This window comes from Engystomops pustulosus, chromosome 6, assembly GCF_040894005.1.
Source record: "Engystomops pustulosus chromosome 6, aEngPut4.maternal, whole genome shotgun sequence".
Taxonomy (NCBI): Eukaryota; Metazoa; Chordata; class Amphibia; order Anura; family Leptodactylidae; genus Engystomops; species Engystomops pustulosus.
In genome coordinates this window covers 166,291,331-166,316,449 of record NC_092416.1, presented here as the reverse complement: position 1 = coordinate 166,316,449, position 25,119 = coordinate 166,291,331, and the positions used below count along the sequence as shown (strand labels likewise).

General features: G+C 43.3%; 31 non-coding genes across 31 annotated transcripts; all 31 read left to right on the top strand.

Moving 5' to 3' along the window:
- Nucleotides 1–7: 7 nt before the first annotated feature.
- On the top strand, nt 8–80 carry TRNAV-CAC (transfer RNA valine (anticodon CAC)). Its single transcript has one exon. It is a non-coding gene; the product is annotated as a tRNA-Val (tRNA).
- A 764-nt stretch (nt 81–844) lies between these two features.
- Nucleotides 845–917, top strand: TRNAV-CAC (transfer RNA valine (anticodon CAC)). The gene has a single exon. It is a non-coding gene; the product is annotated as a tRNA-Val (tRNA).
- Nucleotides 918–1,063: 146 nt separating this feature from the next.
- TRNAV-AAC (transfer RNA valine (anticodon AAC)) lies at nt 1,064–1,136 on the top strand. The gene has a single exon. It is a non-coding gene; the product is annotated as a tRNA-Val (tRNA).
- A 546-nt stretch (nt 1,137–1,682) lies between these two features.
- Nucleotides 1,683–1,755, top strand: TRNAV-CAC (transfer RNA valine (anticodon CAC)). Its single transcript has one exon. It is a non-coding gene; the product is annotated as a tRNA-Val (tRNA).
- A 146-nt stretch (nt 1,756–1,901) lies between these two features.
- On the top strand, nt 1,902–1,974 carry TRNAV-AAC (transfer RNA valine (anticodon AAC)). Its single transcript has one exon. It is a non-coding gene; the product is annotated as a tRNA-Val (tRNA).
- Nucleotides 1,975–2,520: 546 nt separating this feature from the next.
- TRNAV-CAC (transfer RNA valine (anticodon CAC)) lies at nt 2,521–2,593 on the top strand. The gene has a single exon. It is a non-coding gene; the product is annotated as a tRNA-Val (tRNA).
- A 146-nt stretch (nt 2,594–2,739) lies between these two features.
- Nucleotides 2,740–2,812, top strand: TRNAV-AAC (transfer RNA valine (anticodon AAC)). Its single transcript has one exon. It is a non-coding gene; the product is annotated as a tRNA-Val (tRNA).
- Nucleotides 2,813–3,577: 765 nt separating this feature from the next.
- TRNAV-AAC (transfer RNA valine (anticodon AAC)) lies at nt 3,578–3,650 on the top strand. The gene has a single exon. It is a non-coding gene; the product is annotated as a tRNA-Val (tRNA).
- A 2,225-nt stretch (nt 3,651–5,875) lies between these two features.
- TRNAV-CAC (transfer RNA valine (anticodon CAC)) lies at nt 5,876–5,948 on the top strand. The gene has a single exon. It is a non-coding gene; the product is annotated as a tRNA-Val (tRNA).
- Nucleotides 5,949–6,094: 146 nt separating this feature from the next.
- On the top strand, nt 6,095–6,167 carry TRNAV-AAC (transfer RNA valine (anticodon AAC)). The gene has a single exon. It is a non-coding gene; the product is annotated as a tRNA-Val (tRNA).
- Nucleotides 6,168–6,712: 545 nt separating this feature from the next.
- On the top strand, nt 6,713–6,785 carry TRNAV-CAC (transfer RNA valine (anticodon CAC)). The gene has a single exon. It is a non-coding gene; the product is annotated as a tRNA-Val (tRNA).
- Nucleotides 6,786–6,931: 146 nt separating this feature from the next.
- On the top strand, nt 6,932–7,004 carry TRNAV-AAC (transfer RNA valine (anticodon AAC)). Its single transcript has one exon. It is a non-coding gene; the product is annotated as a tRNA-Val (tRNA).
- A 546-nt stretch (nt 7,005–7,550) lies between these two features.
- On the top strand, nt 7,551–7,623 carry TRNAV-CAC (transfer RNA valine (anticodon CAC)). The gene has a single exon. It is a non-coding gene; the product is annotated as a tRNA-Val (tRNA).
- Nucleotides 7,624–8,607: 984 nt separating this feature from the next.
- Nucleotides 8,608–8,680, top strand: TRNAV-AAC (transfer RNA valine (anticodon AAC)). Its single transcript has one exon. It is a non-coding gene; the product is annotated as a tRNA-Val (tRNA).
- A 1,385-nt stretch (nt 8,681–10,065) lies between these two features.
- Nucleotides 10,066–10,138, top strand: TRNAV-CAC (transfer RNA valine (anticodon CAC)). The gene has a single exon. It is a non-coding gene; the product is annotated as a tRNA-Val (tRNA).
- Nucleotides 10,139–10,284: 146 nt separating this feature from the next.
- On the top strand, nt 10,285–10,357 carry TRNAV-AAC (transfer RNA valine (anticodon AAC)). Its single transcript has one exon. It is a non-coding gene; the product is annotated as a tRNA-Val (tRNA).
- Nucleotides 10,358–12,798: 2,441 nt separating this feature from the next.
- Nucleotides 12,799–12,871, top strand: TRNAV-AAC (transfer RNA valine (anticodon AAC)). Its single transcript has one exon. It is a non-coding gene; the product is annotated as a tRNA-Val (tRNA).
- Nucleotides 12,872–13,636: 765 nt separating this feature from the next.
- On the top strand, nt 13,637–13,709 carry TRNAV-AAC (transfer RNA valine (anticodon AAC)). The gene has a single exon. It is a non-coding gene; the product is annotated as a tRNA-Val (tRNA).
- Nucleotides 13,710–14,255: 546 nt separating this feature from the next.
- Nucleotides 14,256–14,328, top strand: TRNAV-CAC (transfer RNA valine (anticodon CAC)). Its single transcript has one exon. It is a non-coding gene; the product is annotated as a tRNA-Val (tRNA).
- Nucleotides 14,329–15,094: 766 nt separating this feature from the next.
- TRNAV-CAC (transfer RNA valine (anticodon CAC)) lies at nt 15,095–15,167 on the top strand. The gene has a single exon. It is a non-coding gene; the product is annotated as a tRNA-Val (tRNA).
- Nucleotides 15,168–15,313: 146 nt separating this feature from the next.
- On the top strand, nt 15,314–15,386 carry TRNAV-AAC (transfer RNA valine (anticodon AAC)). The gene has a single exon. It is a non-coding gene; the product is annotated as a tRNA-Val (tRNA).
- A 2,223-nt stretch (nt 15,387–17,609) lies between these two features.
- TRNAV-CAC (transfer RNA valine (anticodon CAC)) lies at nt 17,610–17,682 on the top strand. Its single transcript has one exon. It is a non-coding gene; the product is annotated as a tRNA-Val (tRNA).
- Nucleotides 17,683–17,828: 146 nt separating this feature from the next.
- On the top strand, nt 17,829–17,901 carry TRNAV-AAC (transfer RNA valine (anticodon AAC)). The gene has a single exon. It is a non-coding gene; the product is annotated as a tRNA-Val (tRNA).
- Nucleotides 17,902–20,344: 2,443 nt separating this feature from the next.
- Nucleotides 20,345–20,417, top strand: TRNAV-AAC (transfer RNA valine (anticodon AAC)). Its single transcript has one exon. It is a non-coding gene; the product is annotated as a tRNA-Val (tRNA).
- A 1,384-nt stretch (nt 20,418–21,801) lies between these two features.
- On the top strand, nt 21,802–21,874 carry TRNAV-CAC (transfer RNA valine (anticodon CAC)). Its single transcript has one exon. It is a non-coding gene; the product is annotated as a tRNA-Val (tRNA).
- Nucleotides 21,875–22,020: 146 nt separating this feature from the next.
- TRNAV-AAC (transfer RNA valine (anticodon AAC)) lies at nt 22,021–22,093 on the top strand. Its single transcript has one exon. It is a non-coding gene; the product is annotated as a tRNA-Val (tRNA).
- A 767-nt stretch (nt 22,094–22,860) lies between these two features.
- Nucleotides 22,861–22,933, top strand: TRNAV-AAC (transfer RNA valine (anticodon AAC)). Its single transcript has one exon. It is a non-coding gene; the product is annotated as a tRNA-Val (tRNA).
- Nucleotides 22,934–23,479: 546 nt separating this feature from the next.
- Nucleotides 23,480–23,552, top strand: TRNAV-CAC (transfer RNA valine (anticodon CAC)). Its single transcript has one exon. It is a non-coding gene; the product is annotated as a tRNA-Val (tRNA).
- A 146-nt stretch (nt 23,553–23,698) lies between these two features.
- Nucleotides 23,699–23,771, top strand: TRNAV-AAC (transfer RNA valine (anticodon AAC)). Its single transcript has one exon. It is a non-coding gene; the product is annotated as a tRNA-Val (tRNA).
- A 547-nt stretch (nt 23,772–24,318) lies between these two features.
- On the top strand, nt 24,319–24,391 carry TRNAV-CAC (transfer RNA valine (anticodon CAC)). The gene has a single exon. It is a non-coding gene; the product is annotated as a tRNA-Val (tRNA).
- A 146-nt stretch (nt 24,392–24,537) lies between these two features.
- On the top strand, nt 24,538–24,610 carry TRNAV-AAC (transfer RNA valine (anticodon AAC)). Its single transcript has one exon. It is a non-coding gene; the product is annotated as a tRNA-Val (tRNA).
- Nucleotides 24,611–25,119: the final 509 nt, after the last annotated feature.

Below are 25,119 nucleotides of genomic sequence, written 5' to 3'. Positions count from 1 at the left end.
TCATCGGGTTTCTGTAGTGTAGTGGTTATCACGTTCGCCTCACACGCGAAAGGTCCCCGGTTCGAAACCGGGCAGAAACATGAGATGTTCTACTTTTGAAGACACAAGAGAGAGAAATCTTTTTTCATTGTGTCTTTTCCTCCAAAGTAGCTGCCAGTTATTACTGTGCTCAGTGTTGTCCATCTAGTCTGCTGTACTCAAAGGTCTAGAAGTGAGCAGTCAACGTGTTTCAGTAGTGTAGTGGTTATCACGTTCGCCTAACACGCAAAAGATCCCCGGTTCGAAACCGGGCAGAAACAAGAGACTGTCTCTTTTTTTAAGGAATCGGAAAGAAAAATCTTGTTTCGTCGTGTCTTTCCCGCCACGGTAGATGCCACTCATACCTGCCACTAAGAGTTTGCTTCATATGCAAAAGAACCACTGATTTAAACAGAACAGAAAATGACGCAGGGGTTGCTTTTGCTATGGGGCAGTAACAAAATATTCCCGAGTGACATTCACTTTTAGATGACGAGAGAAGAAAGCCCTTGCATTTCTCTTTACATTAGTTTTGTTTGCCTGTAAGGACGGCTTCAGTTTTTTAAACAGTTTTTCAAAAGTAGGGGTTTTCACTTTTGCCTAACGCGTGAAAGTCCCTGTTTGAAAACCGTTGAGTTTCTGTAGTGAAGTGGACATCACATTTGCCACAATTGTCGACGGTGCCCAGTTCGAGACAAGGTGGGAGTGTCGTTTGGAACCAATCAGAAACGCGTTTTGCGACTTTTGAATGACTCAACATTCCTCGCGTTGGTTTATAAATTTGGTTTTGTTTGCGTCTAAAGACCAGTTGAGGTGTTTTCATCGGGTTTCTGTAGTGTAGTGGTTATCACGTTCGCCTCACACGCGAAAGGTCCCCGGTTCGAAACCGGGCAGAAACATGAGATGTTCTACTTTTGAAGACACAAGAGAGAGAAATCTTTTTTCATTGTGTCTTTTCCTCCAAAGTAGCTGCCAGTTATTACTGCGCTCAGTGTTCTCCATCTAGTCTGCTGTACTCAAAGGTCTAGAAGTGAGCAGTCAATGTGTTTCTGTAGTGTAGTGGTTATCACGTTCGCCTAACACGCGAAAGGTCCCCGGTTCGAAACCGGGCAGAAACAAGAGACTGTCTTATTTTTTTAAGGAATCGGAAAGAAAAATCTTGTTTCGTCGTGTCTTTCCCGCCACGGTAGATGCCACTCATACCTGCCACTAAGAGTTTGCTTCATATGCAAAAGAACCACTGATTTAAACAGAACAGAAAATAACGCAGGGGTTGCTTTTGCTATGGGGCAGTAACAAAATATTCCCGAGTGACATTCACTTTTAGATGACGAGAGAAGAAAGCCCTTGCATTTCTCTTTACATTAGTTTTGTTTGCCTGTAAGGACGGCTTCAGTTTTTTAAACAGTTTTTCAAAAGTAGGGGTTTTCACTTTTGCCTAACGCGTGAAAGTCCCTGTTTGAAAACCGTTGAGTTTCTGTAGTGAAGTGGACATCACATTTGCCACAATTGTCGACGGTGCCCAGTTCGAGACAAGGTGGGAGTGTCGTTTGGAACCAATCAGAAATGCGTTTTGCGACTTTTGAATGACTCAACATTCCTCGCGTTGGTTTATAAATTTGGTTTTGTTTGCGTCTAAAGACCAGTTGAGGTGTTTTCATCGGGTTTCTGTAGTGTAGTGGTTATCACGTTCGCCTCACACGCGAAAGGTCCCCGGTTCGAAACCGGGCAGAAACATGAGATGTTCTACTTTTGAAGACACAAGAGAGAGAAATCTTTTTTCATTGTGTCTTTTCCTCCAAAGTAGCTGCCAGTTATTACTGCGCTCAGTGTTCTCCATCTAGTCTGCTGTACTCAAAGGTCTAGAAGTGAGCAGTCAATGTGTTTCTGTAGTGTAGTGGTTATCACGTTCGCCTAACACGCGAAAGGTCCCCGGTTCGAAACCGGGCAGAAACAAGATACTGTCTTATTTTTTTAAGGAATCGGAAAGAAAAATCTTGTTTCGTCGTGTCTTTCCCGCCACGGTAGATGCCACTCATACCTGCCACTAAGAGTTTGCTTCATATGCAAAAGAACCACTGATTTAAACAGAACAGAAAATAACGCAGGGGTTGCTTTTGCTATGGGGCAGTAACAAAATATTCCCGAGTGACATTCACTTTTAGATGACGAGAGAAGAAAGCCCTTGCATTTCTCTTTACATTAGTTTTGTTTGCCTGTAAGGACGGCTTCAGTTTTTTAAACAGTTTTTCAAGAGTAGGGGTTTTCACTTTTGCCTAACGCGTGAAAGTCCCTGTTTGAAAACCGTTGAGTTTCTGTAGTGAAGTGGACATCACATTTGCCACAATTGTCGACGGTGCCCAGTTCGAGACAAGGTGGGAGTGTCGTTTGGAACCAATCAGAAACGCGTTTTGCGACTTTTGAATGACTCAACATTCCTCGCGTTGGTTTATAAATTTGGTTTTGTTTGCGTCTAAAGACCAGTTGAGGTGTTTTCATCGGGTTTCTGTAGTGTAGTGGTTATCACGTTCGCCTCACACGCGAAAGGTCCCCGGTTCGAAACCGGGCAGAAACATGAGATGTTCTACTTTTGAAGACACAAGAGAGAGAAATCTTTTTTCATTGTGTCTTTTCCTCCAAAGTAGCTGCCAGTTATTACTGCGCTCAGTGTTCTCCATCTAGTCTGCTGTACTCAAAGGTCTAGAAGTGAGCAGTCAATGTGTTTCTGTAGTGTAGTGGTTATCACGTTCGCCTAACACGCGAAAGGTCCCCGGTTCGAAACCGGGCAGAAACAAGAGACTGTCTCTTTTTTTTAAGGAATCGGAAAGAAAAATCTTGTTTCGTCGTGTCTTTCCCGCCACGGTAGATGCCACTCATACCTGCCACTAAGAGTTTGCTTCATATGCAAAAGAACCACTGATTTAAACAGAACAGAAAATGACGCAGGGGTTGCTTTTGCTATGGGGCAGTAACAAAATATTCCCGAGTGACATTCACTTTTAGATGACGAGAGAAGAAAGCCCTTGCATTTCTCTTTACATTAGTTTTGTTTGCCTGTAAGGACGGCTTCAGTTTTTTAAACAGTTTTTCAAGAGTAGGGGTTTTCACTTTTGCCTAACGCGTGAAAGTCCCTGTTTGAAAACCGTTGAGTTTCTGTAGTGAAGTGGACATCACATTTGCCACAATTGTCGACGGTGCCCAGTTCGAGACAAGGTGGGAGTGTCGTTTGGAACCAATCAGAAACGCGTTTTGCGACTTTTGAATGACTCAACATTCCTCGCGTTGGTTTATAAATTTGGTTTTGTTTGCGTCTAAAGACCAGTTGAGGTGTTTTCATCGGGTTTCTGTAGTGTAGTGGTTATCACGTTCGCCTCACACGTGAAAGGTCACCGGTTCGAAACCGGGCAGAAACATGAGATGTTCTACTTTTGAAGACACAAGAGAGAGAAATCTTTTTTCATTGTGTCTTTTCCTCCAAAGTAGCTGCCAGTTATTACTGTGCTCAGTGTTCTCCATCTAGTCTGCTGTACTCAAAGGTCTAGAAGTGAGCAGTCAACGTGTTTCTGTAGTGTAGTGGTTATCACGTTCGCCTAACACGCGAAAGGTCCCCGGTTCGAAACCGGGCAGAAACAAGAGACTGTCTCTTTTTTTTTAAGGAATCGGAAAGAAAAATCTTGTTTCGTCGTGTCTTTCCCGCCACGGTAGATGCCACTCATACCTGCCACTAAGAGTTTGCTTCATATGCAAAAGAACCACTGATTTAAACAGAACAGAAAATGACGCAGGGGTTGCTTTTGCTATGGGGCAGTAACAAAATATTCCCGAGTGACATTCACTTTTAGATGACGAGAGAAGAAAGCCCTTGCATTTCTCTTTACATTAGTTTTGTTTGCCTGTAAGGACGGCTTCAGTTTTTTAAACAGTTTTTCAAGAGTAGGGGTTTTCACTTTTGCCTAACGCGTGAAAGTCCCTGTTTGAAAACCGTTGAGTTTCTGTAGTGAAGTGGACATCACATTTGCCACAATTGTCGACGGTGCCCAGTTCGAGACAAGGTGGGAGTGTCGTTTGGAACCAATCAGAAACGCGTTTTGCGACTTTTGAATGACTCAACATTCCTCGCGTTGGTTTATAAATTTGGTTTTGTTTGCGTCTAAAGACCAGTTGAGGTGTTTTCATCGGGTTTCTGTAGTGTAGTGGTTATCACGTTCGCCTCACACGCAAAAGGTCCCCCGTTCGAAACCGGGCAGAAACATGAGATGTTCTACTTTTGAAGACACAAGAGAGAGAATTCTTTTTTCATTGTGTCTTTTCCTCCAAAGTAGCTGCCAGTTATTACTGCGCTCAGTGTTCTCCATCTAGTCTGCTGTACTCAAAGGTCTAGAAGTGAGCAGTCAACGTGTTTCTGTAGTGTAGTGGTTATCACGTTCACCTAACACGCGAAAGGGACCCGGTTCAAAACCGGGCAGAAACAAGAGACTGTCTCTTTTTTTTTAAGGAATCGGAAAGAAAAATCTTGTTTCGTCGTGTCTTTCCCGCCACGGTAGATGCCACTCATACCTGCCACTAAGAGTTTGCTTCATATGCAAAAGAACCACTGATTTAAACAGAACAGAAAATGACGCAGGGGTTGCTTTTGCTATGGGGCAGTAACAAAATATTCCCGAGTGACATTCACTTTTAGATGACGAGAGAAGAAAGCCCTTGCATTTCTCTTTACATTAGTTTTGTTTGCCTGTAAGGACGGCTTCAGTTTTTTAAACAGTTTTTCAAGAGTAGGGGTTTTCACTTTTGCCTAACGCGTGAAAGTCCCTGTTTGAAAACCGTTGAGTTTCTGTAGTGAAGTGGACATCACATTTGCCACAATTGTCGACGGTGCCCAGTTCGAGACAAGGTGGGAGTGTCGTTTGGAACCAATCAGAAACGCGTTTTGCGACTTTTGAATGACTCAACATTCCTCGCGTTGGTTTATAAATTTGGTTTTGTTTGCGTCTAAAGACCAGTTGAGGTGTTTTCATCGGGTATCTGTAGTGTAGTGGTTATCACGTTCGCCTCACACGCGAAAGGTCCCCGGTTCGAAACCGTGCAGAAACATGAGATGTTCTACTTTTGAAGACACAAGAGAGAGAAATCTTTTTTCATTGTGTCTTTTCCTCCAAAGTAGCTGCCAGTTATTACTGTGCTCAGTGTTCTCCATCTAGTCTGCTGTACTCAAAGGTCTAGAAGTGAGCAGTCAACGTGTTTCTGTAGTGTAGTGGTTATCACGTTCGACTAACACGCGAATGGTCCCCGGATCGAAACCGGGCAGAAACAAGAGACTGTCTCTTTTTTTTTAAGGAATCGGAAAGAAAAATCTTGTTTCGTCGTGTCTTTCCCGCCACGGTAGATGCCACTCATACCTGCCACTAAGAGTTTGCTTCATATGCAAAAGAACCACTGATTTAAACAGAACAGAAAATGACGCAGGGGTTGCTTTTGCTATGGGGCAGTAACAAAATATTCCCGAGTGACATTCACTTTTAGATGATGAGAGAAGAAAGCCCTTGCATTTCTCTTTACATTAGTTTTGTTTGCCTGTAAGGACGGCTTCAGTTTTTTAAACAGTTTTTCAAGAGTAGGGGTTTTCACTTTTGCCTAACGCGTGAAAGTCCCTGTTTGAAAACCGTTGAGTTTCTGTAGTGAAGTGGACATCACATTTGCCACAATTGTCGACGGTGCCCAGTTCGAGACAAGGTGGGAGTGTCGTTTGGAACCAATCAGAAACGCGTTTTGCGACTTTTGAATGACTCAACATTCCTCGCGTTGGTTTATAAATTTGGTTTTGTTTGCGTCTAAAGACCAGTTAAGGTGTTTTCATCGGGTTTCTGTAGTGTAGTGGTTATCACGTTCGCCTCACACGCGAAAGGTCCCCGGTTCGAAACCGGGCAGAAACATGAGATGTTCTACTTTTGAAGACACAAGAGAGAGAAATCTTTTTTCATTGTGTCTTTTCCTCCAAAGTAGCTGCCAGTTATTACTGCGCTCAGTGTTGTCCATCTAGTCTGCTGTACTCAAAGGTCTAGAAGTGAGCAGTCAACGTGTTTCTGTAGTGTAGTGGTTATCACGTTCGCCTAACACGCGAAAGATCCCCGGTTCGAAACCGGGCAGAAACAAGAGACTGTCTCTTTTTTTAAGGAATCGGAAAGAAAAATCTTGTTTCGTCGTGTCTTTCCCGCCACGGTAGATGCCACTCATACCTGCCACTAAGAGTTTGCTTCATATGCAAAAGAACCACTGATTTAAACAGAACAGAAAATGACGCAGGGGTTGCTTTTGCTATGGGGCAGTAACAAAATATTCCCGAGTGACATTCACTTTTAGATGACGAGAGAAGAAAGCCCTTGCATTTCTCTTTACATTAGTTTTGTTTGCCTGTAAGGACGGCTTCAGTTTTTTAAACAGTTTTTCAAAAGTAGGGGTTTTCACTTTTGCCTAACGCGTGAAAGTCCCTGTTTGAAAACCGTTGAGTTTCTGTAGTGAAGTGGACATCACATTTGCCACAATTGTCGACGGTGCCCAGTTCGAGACAAGGTGGGAGTGTCATTTGGAACCAATCAGAAACGCGTTTTGCGACTTTTGAATGACTCAACATTCCTCGCGTTGGTTTATAAATTTGGTTTTGTTTGCGTCTAAAGACCAGTTGAGGTGTTTTCATCGGGTTTCTGTAGTGTAGTGGTTATCACGTTCGCCTCACACGCGAAAGGTCCCCGGTTCGAAACCGGGCAGAAACATGAGATGTTCTACTTTTGAAGACACAAGAGAGAGAAATCTTTTTTCATTGTGTCTTTTCCTCCAAAGTAGCTGCCAGTTATTACTGCGCTCAGTGTTCTCCATCTAGTCTGCTGTACTCAAAGGTCTAGAAGTGAGCAGTCAATGTGTTTCTGTAGTGTAGTGGTTATCACGTTCGCCTAACACGCGAAAGGTCCCCGGTTCGAAACCGGGCAGAAACAAGAGACTGTCTTATTTTTTTAAGGAATCGGAAAGAAAAATCTTGTTTCGTCGTGTCTTTCCCGCCACGGTAGATGCCACTCATACCTGCCACTAAGAGTTTTCTTCATATGCAAAAGAACCACTGATTTAAACAGAACAGAAAATGACGCAGGGGTTGCTTTTGCTATGGGGCAGTAACAAAATATTCCCGAGTGACATTCACTTTTAGATGACGAGAGAAGAAAGCCCTTGCATTTCTCTTTACATTAGTTTTGTTTGCCTGTAAGGACGGCTTCAGTTTTTTAAACAGTTTTTCAAGAGTAGGGGTTTTCACTTTTGCCTAACGCGTGAAAGTCCCTGTTTGAAAACCGTTGAGTTTCTGTAGTGAAGTGGACATCACATTTGCCACAATTGTCGACGGTGCCCAGTTCGAGACAAGGTGGGAGTGTCGTTTGGAACCAATCAGAAACGCGTTTTGCGACTTTTGAATGACTCAACATTCCTCGCGTTGGTTTATAAATTTGGTTTTGTTTGCGTCTAAAGACCAGTTGAGGTGTTTTCATCGGGTTTCTGTAGTGTAGTGGTTATCACGTTCGCCTCACACGCGAAAGGTCCCCGGTTCGAAACCGGGCAGAAACATGAGATGTTCTACTTTTGAAGACACAAGAGAGAGAAATCTTTTTTCATTGTGTCTTTTCCTCCAAAGTAGCTGCCAGTTATTACTGTGCTCAGTGTTCTCCATCTAGTCTGCTGTACTCAAAGGTCTAGAAGTGAGCAGTCAACGTGTTTCTGTAGTGTAGTGGTTATCACGTTCGCCTAACACGCGAAAGGTCCCCGGTTCGAAACCAGGCAGAAACAAGAGACTGTCTCTTTTTTTTAAGGAATCGGAAAGAAAAATCTTGTTTCGTCGTGTCTTTCCCGCCACGGTAGATGCCACTCATACCTGCCACTAAGAGTTTGCTTCATATGCAAAAGAACCACTGATTTAAACAGAACAGAAAATGACGCAGGGGTTGCTTTTACTATGGGGCAGTAACAAAATATTCCCGAGTGACATTCACTTTTAGATGACAAGAGAAGAAAGCCCTTGCATTTCTCTTTACATTAGTTTTGTTTGCCTGTAAGGACGGCTTCAGTTTTTTAAACAGTTTTTCAAGAGTAGGGGTTTTCACTTTTGCCTAACGCGTGAAAGTCCCTGTTTGAAAACCGTTGAGTTTCTGTAGTGAAGTGGACATCACATTTGCCACAATTGTCGACGGTGCCCAGTTCGAGACAAGGTGGGAGTGTCGTTTGGAACCAATCAGAAACGCGTTTTGCGACTTTTGAATGACTCAACATTCCTCGCGTTGGTTTATAAATTTGGTTTTGTTTGCGTCTAAAGACCAGTTGAGGTGTTTTCATCGGGTTTCTGTAGTGTAGTGGTTATCACGTTCGCCTCACACGCAAAAGGTCCCCCGTTCGAAACCGGGCAGAATCATGAGATGTTCTACTTTTGAAGACACAAGAGAGAGAATTCTTTTTTCATTATGTCTTTTCCTCCAAAGTAGCTGCCAGTTATTACTGCGCTCAGTGTTCTCCATCTAGTCTGCTGTACTCAAAGGTCTAGAAGTGAGCAGTCAACGTGTTTCTGTAGTGTAGTGGTTATCACGTTCGCCTAACACGCGAAAGGTCCCCGGTTCGAAACCGGGCAGAAACAAGAGACTGTCTCTTTTTTTTAAGGAATCGGAAAGAAAAATCTTGTTTCGTCGTGTCTTTCCCGCCACGGTAGATGCCACTCATACCTGCCACTAAGAGTTTGCTTCATATGCAAAAGAACCACTGATTTAAACAGAACAGAAAATGACGCAGGGGTTGCTTTTGCTATGTGGCAGTAACAAAATATTCCCGAGTGACATTCACTTTTAGATGACGAGAGAAGAAAGCCCTTGCATTTCTCTTTACATTAGTTTTGTTTGCCTGTAAGGACGGCTTCAGTTTTTTAAACAGTTTTTCAAGAGTAGGGGTTTTCACTTTTGCCTAACGCGTGAAAGTCCCTGTTTGAAAACCGTTGAGTTTCTGTAGTGAAGTGGACATCACATTTGCCACAATTGTCGACGGTGCCCAGTTCGAGACAAGGTGGGAGTGTCGTTTGGAACCAATCAGAAACGCGTTTTGCGACTTTTGAATGACTCAACATTCCTCGCGTTGGTTTATAAATTTGGTTTTGTTTGCGTCTAAAGACCAGTTGAGGTGTTTTCATCGGGTTTCTGTAGTGTAGTGGTTATCACGTTCGCCTCACACGTGAAAGGTCCCCGGTTCGAAACCGGGCAGAAACATGAGATGTTCTACTTTTGAAGACACAAGAGAGAGAAATCTTTTTTCATTGTGTCTTTTCCTCCAAAGTAGCTGCCAGTTATTACTGCGCTCAGTGTTCTCCATCTAGTCTGCTGTACTCAAAGGTCTAGAAGTGAGCAGTCAACGTGTTTCTGTAGTGTAGTGGTTATCACGTTCGCCTAACACGCGAAAGGTCCCCGGTTTGAAACCGGGCAGAAACAAGAGACTGTCTCTTTTTTTTTAAGGAATCAGAAAGAAAAATCTTGTTTCGTCGTGTCTTTCCCGCCACGGTAGATGCCACTCATACCTGCCACTAAGAGTTTGCTTCATATGCAAAAGAACCACTGATTTAAACAGAACAGAAAATGACGCAGGGGTTGCTTTTGCTATGGGGCAGTAACAAAATATTCCCGAGTGACATTCACTTTTAGATGACGAGAGAAGAAAGCCCTTGCATTTCTCTTTACATTAGTTTTGTTTGCCTGTAAGGACGGCTTCAGTTTTTTAAACAGTTTTTCAAGAGTAGGGGTTTTCACTTTTGCCTAACGCGTGAAAGTCCCTGTTTGAAAACCGTTGAGTTTCTGTAGTGAAGTGGACATCACATTTGCCACAATTGTCGACGGTGCCCAGTTCGAGACAAGGTGGGAGTGTCGTTTGGAACCAATCAGAAACGCGTTTTGCGACTTTTGAATGACTCAACATTCCTCGCGTTGGTTTATAAATTTGGTTTTGTTTGCGTCTAAAGACCAGTTGAGGTGTTTTCATCGGGTTTCTGTAGTGTAGTGGTTATCACGTTCGCCTCACACGCGAAAGGTCCCCGGTTCGAAACCGGGCAGAAACATGAGATGTTCTACTTTTGAAGACACAAGAGAGAGAAATCTTTTTTCATTGTGTCTTTTCCTCCAAAGTAGCTGCCAGTTATTACTGCGCTCAGTGTTCTCCATCTAGTCTGCTGTACTCAAAGGTCTAGAAGTGAGCAGTCGACGTGTTTCTGTAGTGTAGTGGTTATCACGTTCGCCTAACACGCGAAAGGTCCCCGGTTCGAAACCGGGCAGAAACAAGAGACTGTCTTATTTTTTTAAGGAATCGGAAAGAAAAATCTTGTTTCGTCGTGTCTTTCCCGCCACGGTAGATGCCACTCATACCTGCCACTAAGAGTTTGCTTCATATGCAAAAGAACCACTGATTTAAACTGAACAGAAAATGACGCAGGGGTTGCTTTTGCTATGGGGCAGTAACAAAATATTCCCGAGTGACATTCACTTTTAGATGACGAGAGAAGAAAGCCCTTGCATTTCTCTTTACATTAGTTTTGTTTGCCTGTAAGGACGGCTTCAGTTTTTTAAACAGTTTTTCAAGAGTAGGGGTTTTCACTTTTGCCTAACGCGTGAAAGTCCCTGTTTGAAAACCGTTGAGTTTCTGTAGTGAAGTGGACATCACATTTGCCACAATTGTCGACGGTGCCCAGTTCGAGACAAGGTGGGAGTGTCGTTTGGAACCAATCAGAAACGCGTTTTGCGACTTTTGAATGACTCAACATTCCTCGCGTTGGTTTATAAATTTGGTTTTGTTTGCGTCTAAAGACCAGTTGAGGTGTTTTCATCGGGTTTCTGTAGTGTAGTGGTTATCACGTTCGCCTCACACGCAAAAGGTCCCCCGTTCGAAACCGGGCAGAATCATGAGATGTTCTACTTTTGAAGACACAAGAGAGAGAATTCTTTTTTCATTGTGTCTTTTCCTCCAAAGTAGCTGCCAGTTATTACTGCGCTCAGTGTTCTCCATCTAGTCTGCTGTACTCAAAGGTCTAGAAGTGAGCAGTCAACGTGTTTCTGTAGTGTAGTGGTTATCACGTTCGCCTAACACGCGAAAGGTCCCCGGTTTGAAACCGGGCAGAAACAAGAGACTGTCTCTTTTTTTTAAGGAATCGGAAAGAAAAATCTTGTTTCGTCGTGTCTTTCCCGCCACGGTAGATGCCACTCATACCTGCCACTAAGAGTTTGCTTCATATGCAAAAGAACTACTGATTTAAACAGAACAGAAAATGACGCAGGGGTTGCTTTTGCTATGGGGCAGTAACAAAATATTCCCGAGTGACATTCACTTTTAGATGACGAGAGAAGAAAGCCCTTGCATTTCTCTTTACATTAGTTTTGTTTGCCTGTAAGGACGGCTTCAGTTTTTTAAACAGTTTTTCAAGAGTAGGGGTTTTCACTTTTGCCTAACGCGTGAAAATCCCTGTTTGAAAACCGTTGAGTTTCTGTAGTGAAGTGGACATCACATTTGCCACAATTGTCGACGGTGCCCAGTTCGAGACAAGGTGGGAGTGTCGTTTGGAACCAATCAGAAACGCGTTTTGCGACTTTTGAATGACTCAACATTCCTCGCGTTGGTTTATAAATTTGGTTTTGTTTGCGTCTAAAGACCAGTTGAGGTTTTTTCATCGGGTTTCTGTAGTGTAGTGGTTATCACGTTCGCCTCACACGTGAAAGGTCACCGGTTCGAAACCGGGCAGAAACATGAGATGTTCTACTTTTGAAGACACAAGAGAGAGAAATCTTTTTTCATTGTGTCTTTTCCTCCAAAGTAGCTGCCAGTTATTACTGTGCTCAGTGTTCTCCATCTAGTCTGCTGTACTCAAAGGTCTAGAAGTGAGCAGTCAACGTGTTTCTGTAGTGTAGTGGTTATCACGTTCGCCTAACACGCGAAAGGTCCCCGGTTCGAAACCAGGCAGAAACAAGAGACTGTCTCTTTTTTTTAAGGAATCGGAAAGAAAAATCTTGTTTCGTCGTGTCTTTCCCGCCACGGTAGATGCCACTCATACCTGCCACTAAGAGTTTGCTTCATATGCAAAAGAACCACTGATTTAAACAGAACAGAAAATGACGCAGGGGTTGCTTTTACTATGGGGCAGTAACAAAATATTCCCGAGTGACATTCACTTTTAGATGACAAGAGAAGAAAGCCCTTGCATTTCTCTTTACATTAGTTTTGTTTGCCTGTAAGGACGGCTTCAGTTTTTTAAACAGTTTTTCAAGAGTAGGGGTTTTCACTTTTGCCTAACGCGTGAAAGTCCCTGTTTGAAAACCGTTGAGTTTCTGTAGTGAAGTGGACATCACATTTGCCACAATTGTCGACGGTGCCCAGTTCGAGACAAGGTGGGAGTGTCGTTTGGAACCAATCAGAAACGCGTTTTGCGACTTTTGAATGACTCAACATTCCTCGCGTTGGTTTATAAATTTGGTTTTGTTTGCGTCTAAAGACCAGTTGAGGTGTTTTCATCGGGTTTCTGTAGTGTAGTGGTTATCACGTTCGCCTCACACGCAAAAGGTCCCCCGTTCGAAACCGGGCAGAATCATGAGATGTTCTACTTTTGAAGACACAAGAGAGAGAATTCTTTTTTCATTATGTCTTTTCCTCCAAAGTAGCTGCCAGTTATTACTGCGCTCAGTGTTCTCCATCTAGTCTGCTGTACTCAAAGGTCTAGAAGTGAGCAGTCAACGTGTTTCTGTAGTGTAGTGGTTATCACGTTCGCCTAACACGCGAAAGGTCCCCGGTTCGAAACCGGGCAGAAACAAGAGACTGTCTCTTTTTTTTAAGGAATCGGAAAGAAAAATCTTGTTTCGTCGTGTCTTTCCCGCCACGGTAGATGCCACTCATACCTGCCACTAAGAGTTTGCTTCATATGCAAAAGAACCACTGATTTAAACAGAACAGAAAATGACGCAGGGGTTGCTTTTGCTATGTGGCAGTAACAAAATATTCCCGAGTGACATTCACTTTTAGATGACGAGAGAAGAAAGCCCTTGCATTTCTCTTTACATTAGTTTTGTTTGCCTGTAAGGACGGCTTCAGTTTTTTAAACAGTTTTTCAAGAGTAGGGGTTTTCACTTTTGCCTAACGCGTGAAAGTCCCTGTTTGAAAACCGTTGAGTTTCTGTAGTGAAGTGGACATCACATTTGCCACAATTGTCGACGGTGCCCAGTTCGAGACAAGGTGGGAGTGTCGTTTGGAACCAATCAGAAACGCGTTTTGCGACTTTTGAATGACTCAACATTCCTCGCGTTGGTTTATAAATTTGGTTTTGTTTGCGTCTAAAGACCAGTTGAGGTGTTTTCATCGGGTTTCTGTAGTGTAGTGGTTATCACGTTCGCCTCACACGCAAAAGGGCCCCCGTTCGAAACCGGGCAGAATCATGAGATGTTCTACTTTTGAAGACACAAGAGAGAGAATTCTTTTTTCATTATGTCTTTTCCTCCAAAGTAGCTGCCAGTTATTACTGCGCTCAGTGTTCTCCATCTAGTCTGCTGTACTCAAAGGTCTAGAAGTGAGCAGTCAACGTGTTTCTGTAGTGTAGTGGTTATCACGTTCGCCTAACACGCGAAAGGTCCCCGGTTCGAAACCGGGCAGAAACAAGAGACTGTCTCTTTTTTTTAAGGAATCGGAAAGAAAAATCTTGTTTCGTCGTGTCTTTCCCGCCACGGTAGATGCCACTCATACCTGCCACTAAGAGTTTGCTTCATATGCAAAAGAACCACTGATTTAAACAGAACAGAAAATGACGCAGGGGTTGCTTTTGCTATGTGGCAGTAACAAAATATTCCCGAGTGACATTCACTTTTAGATGACGAGAGAAGAAAGCCCTTGCATTTCTCTTTACATTAGTTTTGTTTGCCTGTAAGGACGGCTTCAGTTTTTTAAACAGTTTTTCAAGAGTAGGGGTTTTCACTTTTGCCTAACGCGTGAAAGTCCCTGTTTGAAAACCGTTGAGTTTCTGTAGTGAAGTGGACATCACATTTGCCACAATTGTCGACGGTGCCCAGTTCGAGACAAGGTGGGAGTGTCGTTTGGAACCAATCAGAAACGCGTTTTGCGACTTTTGAATGACTCAACATTCCTCGCGTTGGTTTATAAATTTGGTTTTGTTTGCGTCTAAAGACCAGTTGAGGTGTTTTCATCGGGTTTCTGTAGTGTAGTGGTTATCACGTTCGCCTCACACGCGAAAGGTCCCCGGTTCGAAACCGGGCAGAAACATGAGATGTTCTACTTTTGAAGACACAAGAGAGAGAAATCTTTTTTCATTGTGTCTTTTCCTCCAAAGTAGCTGCCAGTTATTACTGCGCTCAGTGTTCTCCATCTAGTCTGCTGTACTCAAAGGTCTAGAAGTGAGCAGTCAACGTGTTTCTGTAGTGTAGTGGTTATCACGTTCGCCTAACACGCGAAAGGTCCCCGGTTTGAAACCGGGCAGAAACAAGAGACTGTCTCTTTTTTTTTAAGGAATCGGAAAGAAAAATCTTGTTTCGTCGTGTCTTTCCCGCCACGGTAGATGCCACTCATACCTGCCACTAAGAGTTTGCTTCATATGCAAAAGAACCACTGATTTAAACAGAACAGAAAATGACGCAGGGGTTGCTTTTGCTATGGGGCAGTAACAAAATATTCCCGAGTGACATTCACTTTTAGATGACGAGAGAAGAAAGCCCTTGCATTTCTCTTTACATTAGTTTTGTTTGCCTGTAAGGACGGCTTCAGTTTTTTAAACAGTTTTTCAAGAGTAGGGGTTTTCACTTTTGCCTAACGCGTGAAAGTCCCTGTTTGAAAACCGTTGAGTTTCTGTAGTGAAGTGGACATCACATTTGCCACAATTGTCGACGGTGCCCAGTTCGAGACAAGGTGGGAGTGTCGTTTGGAACCAATCAGAAACGCGTTTTGCGACTTTTGAATGACTCAACATTCCTCGCGTTGGTTTATAAATTTGGTTTTGTTTGCGTCTAAAGACCAGTTGAGGTGTTTTCATCGGGTTTCTGTAGTGTAGTGGTTATCACGTTCGCCTCACACGCGAAAGGTCCCCGGTTCGAAACCGGGCAGAAACATGAGATGTTCTACTTTTGAAGACACAAGAGAGAGAAATCTTTTTTCATTGTGTCTTTTCCTCCAAAGTAGCTGCCAGTTATTACTGCGCTCAGTGTTCTCCATCTAGTCTGCTGTACTCAAAGGTCTAGAAGTGAGCAGTCGACGTGTTTCTGTAGTGTAGTGGTTATCACGTTCGCCTAACACGCGAAAGGTCCCCGGTTCGAAACCGGGCAGAAACAAGAGACTGTCTTATTTTTTTAAGGAATCGGAAAGAAAAATCTTGTTTCGTCGTGTCTTTCCCGCCACGGTAGATGCCACTCATACCTGCCACTAAGAGTTTGCTTCATATGCAAAAGAACCACTGATTTAAACAGAACAGAAAATGACGCAGGGGTTGCTTTTGCTATGGGGCAGTAACAAAATATTCCCGAGTGACATTCACTTTTAGATGACGAGAGAAGAAAGCCCTTGCATTTCTCTTTACATTAGTTTTGTTTGCCTGTAAGGACGGCTTCAGTTTTTTAAACAGTTTTTCAAGAGTAGGGGTTTTCACTTTTGCCTAACGCGTGAAAGTCCCTGTTTGAAAACCGTTGAGTTTCTGTAGTGAAGTGGACATCACATTTGCCACAATTGTCGAAGGTGCCCAGTTCGAGACAAGGTGGGAGTGTCGTTTGGAACCAATCAGAAACGCGTTTTGCGACTTTTGAATGACTCAACATTCCTCGCGTTGGTTTATAAATTTGGTTTTGTTTGCGTCTAAAGACCAGTTGAGGTGTTTTCATCGGGTTTCTGTAGTGTAGTGGTTATCACGTTCGCCTCACACGCAAAAGGTCCCCCGTTCGAAACCGGGCAGAAACATGAGATGTTCTACTTTTGAAGACACAAGAGAGAGAATTCTTTTTTCATTGTGTCTTTTCCTCCAAAGTAGCTGCCAGTTATTACTGCGCTCAGTGTTCTCCATCTAGTCTGCTGTACTCAAAGGTCTAGAAGAGAGCAGTTAACGTGTTTCTGTAGTGTAGTGGTTATCACGTTCGCCTAACACGCGAAAGGTCCCCGGTTCGAAACAGGGCAGAAACAAGAGACTGTCTCTTTTTTTTTAAGGAATCGGAAAGAAAAATCTTGTTTCGTCGTGTCTTTCCCGCCACGGTAGATGCCACTCATACCTGCCACTAAGAGTTTGCTTCATATGCAAAAGAACCACTGATTTAAACAGAACAGAAAATGACGCAGGGGTTGCTTTTGCTATGGGGCAGTAACAAAATATTCCCGAGTGACATTCACTTTTAGATGACGAGAGAAGAAAGCCCTTGCATTTCTCTTTACATTAGTTTTGTTTGCCTGTAAGGACGGCTTCAGTTTTTTAAACAGTTTTTCAAGAGTAGGGGTTTTCACTTTTGCCTAACGCGTGAAAGTCCCTGTTTGAAAACCGTTGAGTTTCTGTAGTGAAGTGGACATCACATTTGCCACAATTGTCGACGGTGCCCAGTTCGAGACAAGGTGGGAGTGTCGTTTGGAACCAATCAGAAACGCGTTTTGCGACTTTTGAATGACTCAACATTCCTCGCGTTGGTTTATAAATTTGGTTTTGTTTGCGTCTAAAGGTCATTTGAGGTGTTTTCATCGGGTTTCTGTAGTGTAGTGGTTATCACGTTCGCCTCACACGCAAAAGGTCCCCCGTTCGAAACCGGGCAGAAACATGAGATGTTCTACTTTTGAAGACACAAGAGAGAGAATTCTTTTTTCATTGTGTCTTTTCCTCCAAAGTAGCTGCCAGTTATTACTGTGCTCAGTGTTCTCCATCTAGTCTGCTGTACTCAAAGGTCTAGAAGTGAGCAGTCAACGTGTTTCTGTAGTGTAGTGGTTATCACGTTCGCCTAACACGCGAAAGGTCCCCGGTTCGAAACCAGGCAGAAACAAGAGACTGTCTCTTTTTTTTAAGGAATCGGAAAGAAAAATCTTGTTTCGTCGTGTCTTTCCCGCCACGGTAGATGCCACTCATACCTGCCACTAAGAGTTTGCTTCATATGCAAAAGAACCACTGATTTAAACAGAACAGAAAATGACGCAGGGGTTGCTTTTACTATGGGGCAGTAACAAAATATTCCCGAGTGACATTCACTTTTAGATGACAAGAGAAGAAAGCCCTTGCATTTCTCTTTACATTAGTTTTGTTTGCCTGTAAGGACGGCTTCAGTTTTTTAAACAGTTTTTCAAGAGTAGGGGTTTTCACGTTTGCCTAACGCGTGAAAGTCCCTGTTTGAAAACCGTTGAGTTTCTGTAGTGAAGTGGACATCACATTTGCCACAATTGTCGACGGTGCCCAGTTCGAGACAAGGTGGGAGTGTCGTTTGGAACCAATCAGAAACGCGTTTTGCGACTTTTGAATGACTCAACATTCCTCGCGTTGGTTTATAAATTTGGTTTTGTTTGCGTCTAAAGACCAGTTGAGGTGTTTTCATCGGGTTTCTGTAGTGTAGTGGTTATCACGTTCGCCTCACACGCGAAAGGTCCCCGGTTCGAAACCGGGCAGAAACATGAGATGTTCTACTTTTGAAGACACAAGAGAGAGAAATCTTTTTTCATTGTGTCTTTTCCTCCAAAGTAGCTGCCAGTTATTACTGCGCTCAGTGTTCTCCATCTAGTCTGCTGTACTCAAAGGTCTAGAAGTGAGCAGTCTACGTGTTTCTGTAGTGTAGTGGTTATCACGTTCGCCTAACACGCGAAAGGTCCCCGGTTCGAAACCGGGCAGAAACAAGAGACTGTCTTATTTTTTTAAGGAATCGGAAAGAAAAATCTTGTTTCGTCGTGTCTTTCCCGCCACGGTAGATGCCACTCATACCTGCCACTAAGAGTTTGCTTCATATGCAAAAGAACCACTGATTTAAACAGAACAGAAAATGACGCAGGGGTTGCTTTTGCTATGGGGCAGTAACAAAATATTCCTGAGTGACATTCACTTTTAGATGACGAGAGAAGAAAGCCCTTGCATTTCTCTTTACATTAGTTTTGTTTGCCTGTAAGGACGGCTTCAGTTTTTTAAACAGTTTTTCAAGAGTAGGGGTTTTCACTTTTGCCTAACGCGTGAAAGTCCCTGTTTGAAAACCGTTGAGTTTCTGTAGTGAAGTGGACATCACATTTGCCACAATTGTCGACGGTGCCCAGTTCGAGACAAGGTGGGAGTGTCGTTTGGAACCAATCAGAAACGCGTTTTGCGACTTTTGAATGACTCAACATTCCTCGCGTTGGTTTATAAATTTGGTTTTGTTTGCGTCTAAAGACCATTTGAGGTGTTTTCATCGGGTTTCTGTAGTGTAGTGGTTATCACGTTCGCCTCACACGCAAAAGGTCCCCCGTTCGAAACCGGGCAGAAACATGAGATGTTCTACTTTTGAAGACACAAGAGAGAGAATTCTTTTTTCATTGTGTCTTTTCCTCCAAAGTAGCTGCCAGTTATTACTGTGCTCAGTGTTCTCCATCTAGTCTGCTGTACTCAAAGGTCTAGAAGTGAGCAGTCAACGTGTTTCTGTAGTGTAGTGGTTATCACGTTCGCCTAACACGCGAAAGGTCCCCGGTTCGAAACCAGGCAGAAACAAGAGACTGTCTCTTTTTTTTAAGGAATCGGAAAGAAAAATCTTGTTTCGTCGTGTCTTTCCCGCCACGGTAGATGCCACTCATACCTGCCACTAAGAGTTTGCTTCATATGCAAAAGAACCACTGATTTAAACAGAACAGAAAATGACGCAGGGGTTGCTTTTACTATGGGGCAGTAACAAAATATTCCCGAGTGACATTCACTTTTAGATGACAAGAGAAGAAAGCCCTTGCATTTCTCTTTACATTAGTTTTGTTTGCCTGTAAGGACGGCTTCAGTTTTTTAAACAGTTTTTCAAGAGTAGGGGTTTTCACGTTTGCCTAACGCGTGAAAGTCCCTGTTTGAAAACCGTTGAGTTTCTGTAGTGAAGTGGACATCACATTTGCCACAATTGTCGACGGTGCCCAGTTCGAGACAAGGTGGGAGTGTCGTTTGGAACCAATCAGAAACGCGTTTTGCGACTTTTGAATGACTCAACATTCCTCGCGTTGGTTTATAAATTTGGTTTTGTTTGCGTCTAAAGACCAGTTGAGGTGTTTTCATCGGGTTTCTGTAGTGTAGTGGTTTTCACGTTCGCCTCACACGCGAAAGGTCCCCGGTTCGAAACCGGGCAGAAACATGAGATGTTCTACTTTTGAAGACACAAGAGAGAGAAATCTTTTTTCATTGTGTCTTTTCCTCCAAAGTAGCTGCCAGTTATTACTGCGCTCAGTGTTCTCCATCTAGTCTGCTGTACTCAAAGGTCTAGAAGTGAGCAGTCAACGTGTTTCTGTAGTGTAGTGGTTATCACGTTCGCCTAACACGCGAAAGGTCCCCGTTTCGAAACCGGGCAGAAACAAGAGACTGTCTCTTTTTTTTTTAAGGAATCGGAAAGAAAAATCTTGTTTCGTCGTGTCTTTCCCGCCACGGTAGATGCCACTCATACCTGCCACTAAGAGTTTGCTTCATATGCAAAAGAACCACTGATTTAAACAGAACAGAAAATGACGCAGGGGTTGCTTTTGCTATGGGGCAGTAACAAAATATTCCCGAGTGACATTCACTTTTAGATGACGAGAGAAGAAAGCCCTTGCATTTCTCTTTACATTAGTTTTGTTTGCCTGTAAGGACGGCTTCAGTTTTTTAAACAGTTTTTCAAGAGTAGGGGTTTTCACTTTTGCCTAACGCGTGAAAGTCCCTGTTTGAAAACCGTTGAGTTTCTGTAGTGAAGTGGACATCACATTTGCCACAATTGTCGACGGTGCCCAGTTCGAGACAAGGTGGGAGTGTCGTTTGGAACCAATCAGAAACGCGTTTTGCGACTTTTGAATGACTCAACATTCCTCGCGTTGGTTTATAAATTTGGTTTTGTTTGCGTCTAAAGACCAGTTTAGGTGTTTTCATCGGGTTGCTGTAGTGTAGTGGTTATCACGTTCGCCTCACATGCGAAAGGTCCCCGGTTCGAAACCGGGCAGAAACATGAGATGTTCTACTTTTGAAGACACAAGAGAGAGAAATCTTTTTTCATTGTGTCTTTTCCTCCAAAGTAGCTGCCAGTTATTACTGCGCTCAGTGTTCTCCATCTAGTCTGCTGTACTCAAAGGTCTAGAAGTGAGCAGTCAACGTGTTTCTGTAGTGTAGTGGTTATCACGTTCGCCTAACACGCGAAAGGTCCCCGGTTCGAAACCGGGCAGAAACAAGAGACTGTCTCTTTTTTTTAAGGAATCGGAAAGAAAAATCTTGTTTCGTCGTGTCTTTCCCGCCACGGTAGATGCCACTCATACCTGCCACTAAGAGTTTGCTTCATATGCAAAAGAACCACTGATTTAAACAGAACAGAAAATGACGCAGGGGTTGCTTTTGCTATGGGGCAGTAACAAAATATTCCCGAGTGACATTCACTTTTAGATGACGAGAGAAGAAAGCCCTTGCATTTCTCTTTACATTAGTTTTGTTTGCCTGTAAGGACGGCTTCAGTTTTTTAAACAGTTTTTCAAGAGTAGGGGTTTTCACTTTTGCCTAACGCGTGAAAGTCCCTGTTTGAAAACCGTTGAGTTTCTGTAGTGAAGTGGACATCACATTTGCCACAATTGTCGACGGTGCCCAGTTCGAGACAAGGTGGGAGTGTCGTTTGGAACCAATCAGAAACGCGTTTTGCGACTTTTGAATGACTCAACATTCCTCGCGTTGGTTTATAAATTTGGTTTTGTTTGCGTCTAAAGACCAGTTGAGGTGTTTTCATCGGGTTTCTGTAGTGTAGTGGTTATCACGTTCGCCTCACACGCAAAAGGTCCCCCGTTCGAAACCGGGCAGAAACATGAGATGTTCTACTTTTGAAGACACAAGAGAGAGAATTCTTTTTTCATTGTGTCTTTTCCTCCAAAGTAGCTGCCAGTTATTACTGTGCTCAGTGTTCTCCATCTAGTCTGCTGTACTCAAAGGTCTAGAAGTGAGCAGTCAACGTGTTTCTGTAGTGTAGTGGTTATCACGTTCGCCTAACACGCGAAAGGTCCCCGGTTCGAAACCAGGCAGAAACAAGAGACTGTCTCTTTTTTTTAAGGAATCGGAAAGAAAAATCTTGTTTCGTCGTGTCTTTCCCGCCACGGTAGATGCCACTCATACCTGCCACTAAGAGTTTGCTTCATATGCAAAAGAACCACTGATTTAAACAGAACAGAAAATGACGCAGGGGTTGCTTTTACTATGGGGCAGTAACAAAATATTCCCGAGTGACATTCACTTTTAGATGACAAGAGAAGAAAGCCCTTGCATTTCTCTTTACATTAGTTTTGTTTGCCTGTAAGGACGGCTTCAGTTTTTTAAACAGTTTTTCAAGAGTAGGGGTTTTCACGTTTGCCTAACGCGTGAAAGTCCCTGTTTGAAAACCGTTGAGTTTCTGTAGTGAAGTGGACATCACATTTGCCACAATTGTCGACGGTGCCCAGTTCGAGACAAGGTGGGAGTGTCGTTTGGAACCAATCAGAAACGCGTTTTGCGACTTTTGAATGACTCAACATTCCTCGCGTTGGTTTATAAATTTGGTTTTGTTTGCGTCTAAAGACCAGTTGAGGTGTTTTCATCGGGTTTCTGTAGTGTAGTGGTTATCACGTTCGCCTCACACGCGAAAGGTCCCCGGTTCGAAACCGGGCAGAAACATGAGATGTTCTACTTTTGAAGACACAAGAGAGAGAAATCTTTTTTCATTGTGTCTTTTCCTCCAAAGTAGCTGCCAGTTATTACTGCGCTCAGTGTTCTCCATCTAGTCTGCTGTACTCAAAGGTCTAGAAGTGAGCAGTCGACGTGTTTCTGTAGTGTAGTGGTTATCACGTTCGCCTAACACGCGAAAGGTCCCCGGTTCGAAACCGGGCAGAAACAAGAGACTGTCTCTTTTTTTTTTAAGGAATCGGAAAGAAAAATCTTGTTTCGTCGTGTCTTTCCCGCCACGGTAGATGCCACTCATACCTGCCACTAAGAGTTTGCTTCATATGCAAAAGAACCACTGATTTAAACAGAACAGAAAATGACGCAGGGGTTGCTTTTGCTATGGGGCAGTAACAAAATATTCCCGAGTGACATTCACTTTTAGATGACGAGAGAAGAAAGCCCTTGCATTTCTCTTTACATTAGTTTTGTTTGCCTGTAAGGACGGCTTCAGTTTTTTAAACAGTTTTTCAAGAGTAGGGGTTTTCACTTTTGCCTAACGCGTGAAAGTCCCTGTTTGAAAACCGTTGAGTTTCTGTAGTGAAGTGGACATCACATTTGCCACAATTGTCGACGGTGCCCAGTTCGAGACAAGGTGGGAGTGTCGTTTGGAACCAATCAGAAACGCGTTTTGCGACTTTTGAATGACTCAACATTCCTCGCGTTGGTTTATAAATTTGGTTTTGTTTGCGTCTAAAGACCAGTTGAGGTGTTTTCATCGGGTTTCTGTAGCGTAGTGGTTATCACGTTCGCCTCACATGCGAAAGGTCCCCGGTTCGAAACCGGGCAGAAACATGAGATGTTCTACTTTTGAAGACACAAGAGAGAGAAATCTTTTTTCATTGTGTCTTTTCCTCCAAAGTAGCTGCCAGTTATTACTGCGCTCAGTGTTCTCCATCTAGTCTGCTGTACTCAAAGGTCTAGAAGTGAGCAGTCAACGTGTTTCTGTAGTGTAGTGGTTATCACGTTTGCCTAACACGCGAAAGGTCCCCGGTTCGAAACCGGGCAGAAACAAGAGACTGTCTCTTTTTTTTAAGGAATCGGAAAGAAAAATCTTGTTTCGTCGTGTCTTTCCCGCCACGGTAGATGCCACTCATACCTGCCACTAAGAGTTTGCTTCATATGCAAAAGAACCACTGATTTAAACAGAACAGAAAATGACGCAGGGGTTGCTTTTGCTATGGGGCAGTAACAAAATATTCCCGAGTGACATTCACTTTTAGATGACGAGAGAAGAAAGCCCTTGCATTTCTCTTTACATTAGTTTTGTTTGCCTGTAAGGACGGCTTCAGTTTTTTAAACAGTTTTTCAAGAGTAGGGGTTTTCACTTTTGCCTAACGCGTGAAAGTCCCTGTTTGAAAACCGTTGAGTTTCTGTAGTGAAGTGGACATCACATTTGCCACAATTGTCGACGGTGCCCAGTTCGAGACAAGGTGGGAGTGTCGTTTGGAACCAATCAGAAACGCGTTTTGCGACTTTTGAATGACTCAACATTCCTCGCGTTGGTTTATAAATTTGGTTTTGTTTGCGTCTAAAGACCAGTTGAGGTGTTTTCATCGGGTTTCTGTAGTGTAGTGGTTATCACGTTCGCCTCACACGCGAAAGGTCCCCGGTTCGAAACCGGGCAGAAACATGAGATGTTCTACTTTTGAAGACACAAGAGAGAGAAATCTTTTTTCATTGTGTCTTTTCCTCCAAAGTAGCTGCCAGTTATTACTGCGCTCAGTGTTCTCCATCTAGTCTGCTGTACTCAAAGGTCTAGAAGTGAGCAGTCAACGTGTTTCTGTAGTGTAGTGGTTATCACGTTCGCCTAACACGCGAAAGGTCCCCGGTTCGAAACCGGGCAGAAACAAGAGACTGTCTCTTTTTTTTTAAGGAATCGGAAAGAAAAATCTTGTTTCGTCGTGTCTTTCCCGCCACGGTAGATGCCACTCATACCTGCCACTAAGAGTTTGCTTCATATGCAAAAGAACCACTGATTTAAACAGAACAGAAAATGACGCAGGGGTTGCTTTTGCTATGGGGCAGTAACAAAATATTCCCGAGTGACATTCACTTTTAGATGACGAGAGAAGAAAGCCCTTGCATTTCTCTTTACATTAGTTTTGTTTGCCTGTAAGGACGGCTTCAGTTTTTTAAACAGTTTTTCAAGAGTAGGGGTTTTCACTTTTGCCTAACGCGTGAAAGTCCCTGTTTGAAAACCGTTGAGTTTCTGTAGTGAAGTGGACATCACATTTGCCACAATTGTCGACGGTGCCCAGTTCGAGACAAGGTGGGAGTGTCGTTTGGAACCAATCAGAAACGCGTTTTGCGACTTTTGAATGACTCAACATTCCTCGCGTTGGTTTATAAATTTGGTTTTGTTTGCGTCTAAAGACCAGTTGAGGTGTTTTCATCGGGTTTCTGTAGTGTAGTGGTTATCACGTTCGCCTCACACGCGAAAGGTCCCCGGTTCGAAACCGGGCAGAAACATGAGATGTTCTACTTTTGAAGACACAAGAGAGAGAAATCTTTTTTCATTGTGTCTTTTCCTCCAAAGTAGCTGCCAGTTATTACTGCGCTCAGTGTTCTCCATCTAGTCTGCTGTACTCAAAGGTCTAGAAGTGAGCAGTCGACGTGTTTCTGTAGTGTAGTGGTTATCACGTTCGCCTAACACGCGAAAGGTCCCCGGTTCGAAACCGGGCAGAAACAAGAGACTGTCTTATTTTTTTAAGGAATCGGAAAGAAAAATCTTGTTTCGTCGTGTCTTTCCCGCCACGGTAGATGCCACTCATACCTGCCACTAAGAGTTTGCTTCATATGCAAAAGAACCACTGATTTAAACTGAACAGAAAATGACGCAGGGGTTGCTTTTGCTATGGGGCAGTAACAAAATATTCCCGAGTGACATTCACTTTTAGATGACGAGAGAAGAAAGCCCTTGCATTTCTCTTTACATTAGTTTTGTTTGCCTGTAAGGACGGCTTCAGTTTTTTAAACAGTTTTTCAAGAGTAGGGGTTTTCACTTTTGCCTAACGCGTGAAAGTCCCTGTTTGAAAACCGTTGAGTTTCTGTAGTGAAGTGGACATCACATTTGCCACAATTGTCGACGGTGCCCAGTTCGAGACAAGGTGGGAGTGTCGTTTGGAACCAATCAGAAACGCGTTTTGCGACTTTTGAATGACTCAACATTCCTCGCGTTGGTTTATAAATTTGGTTTT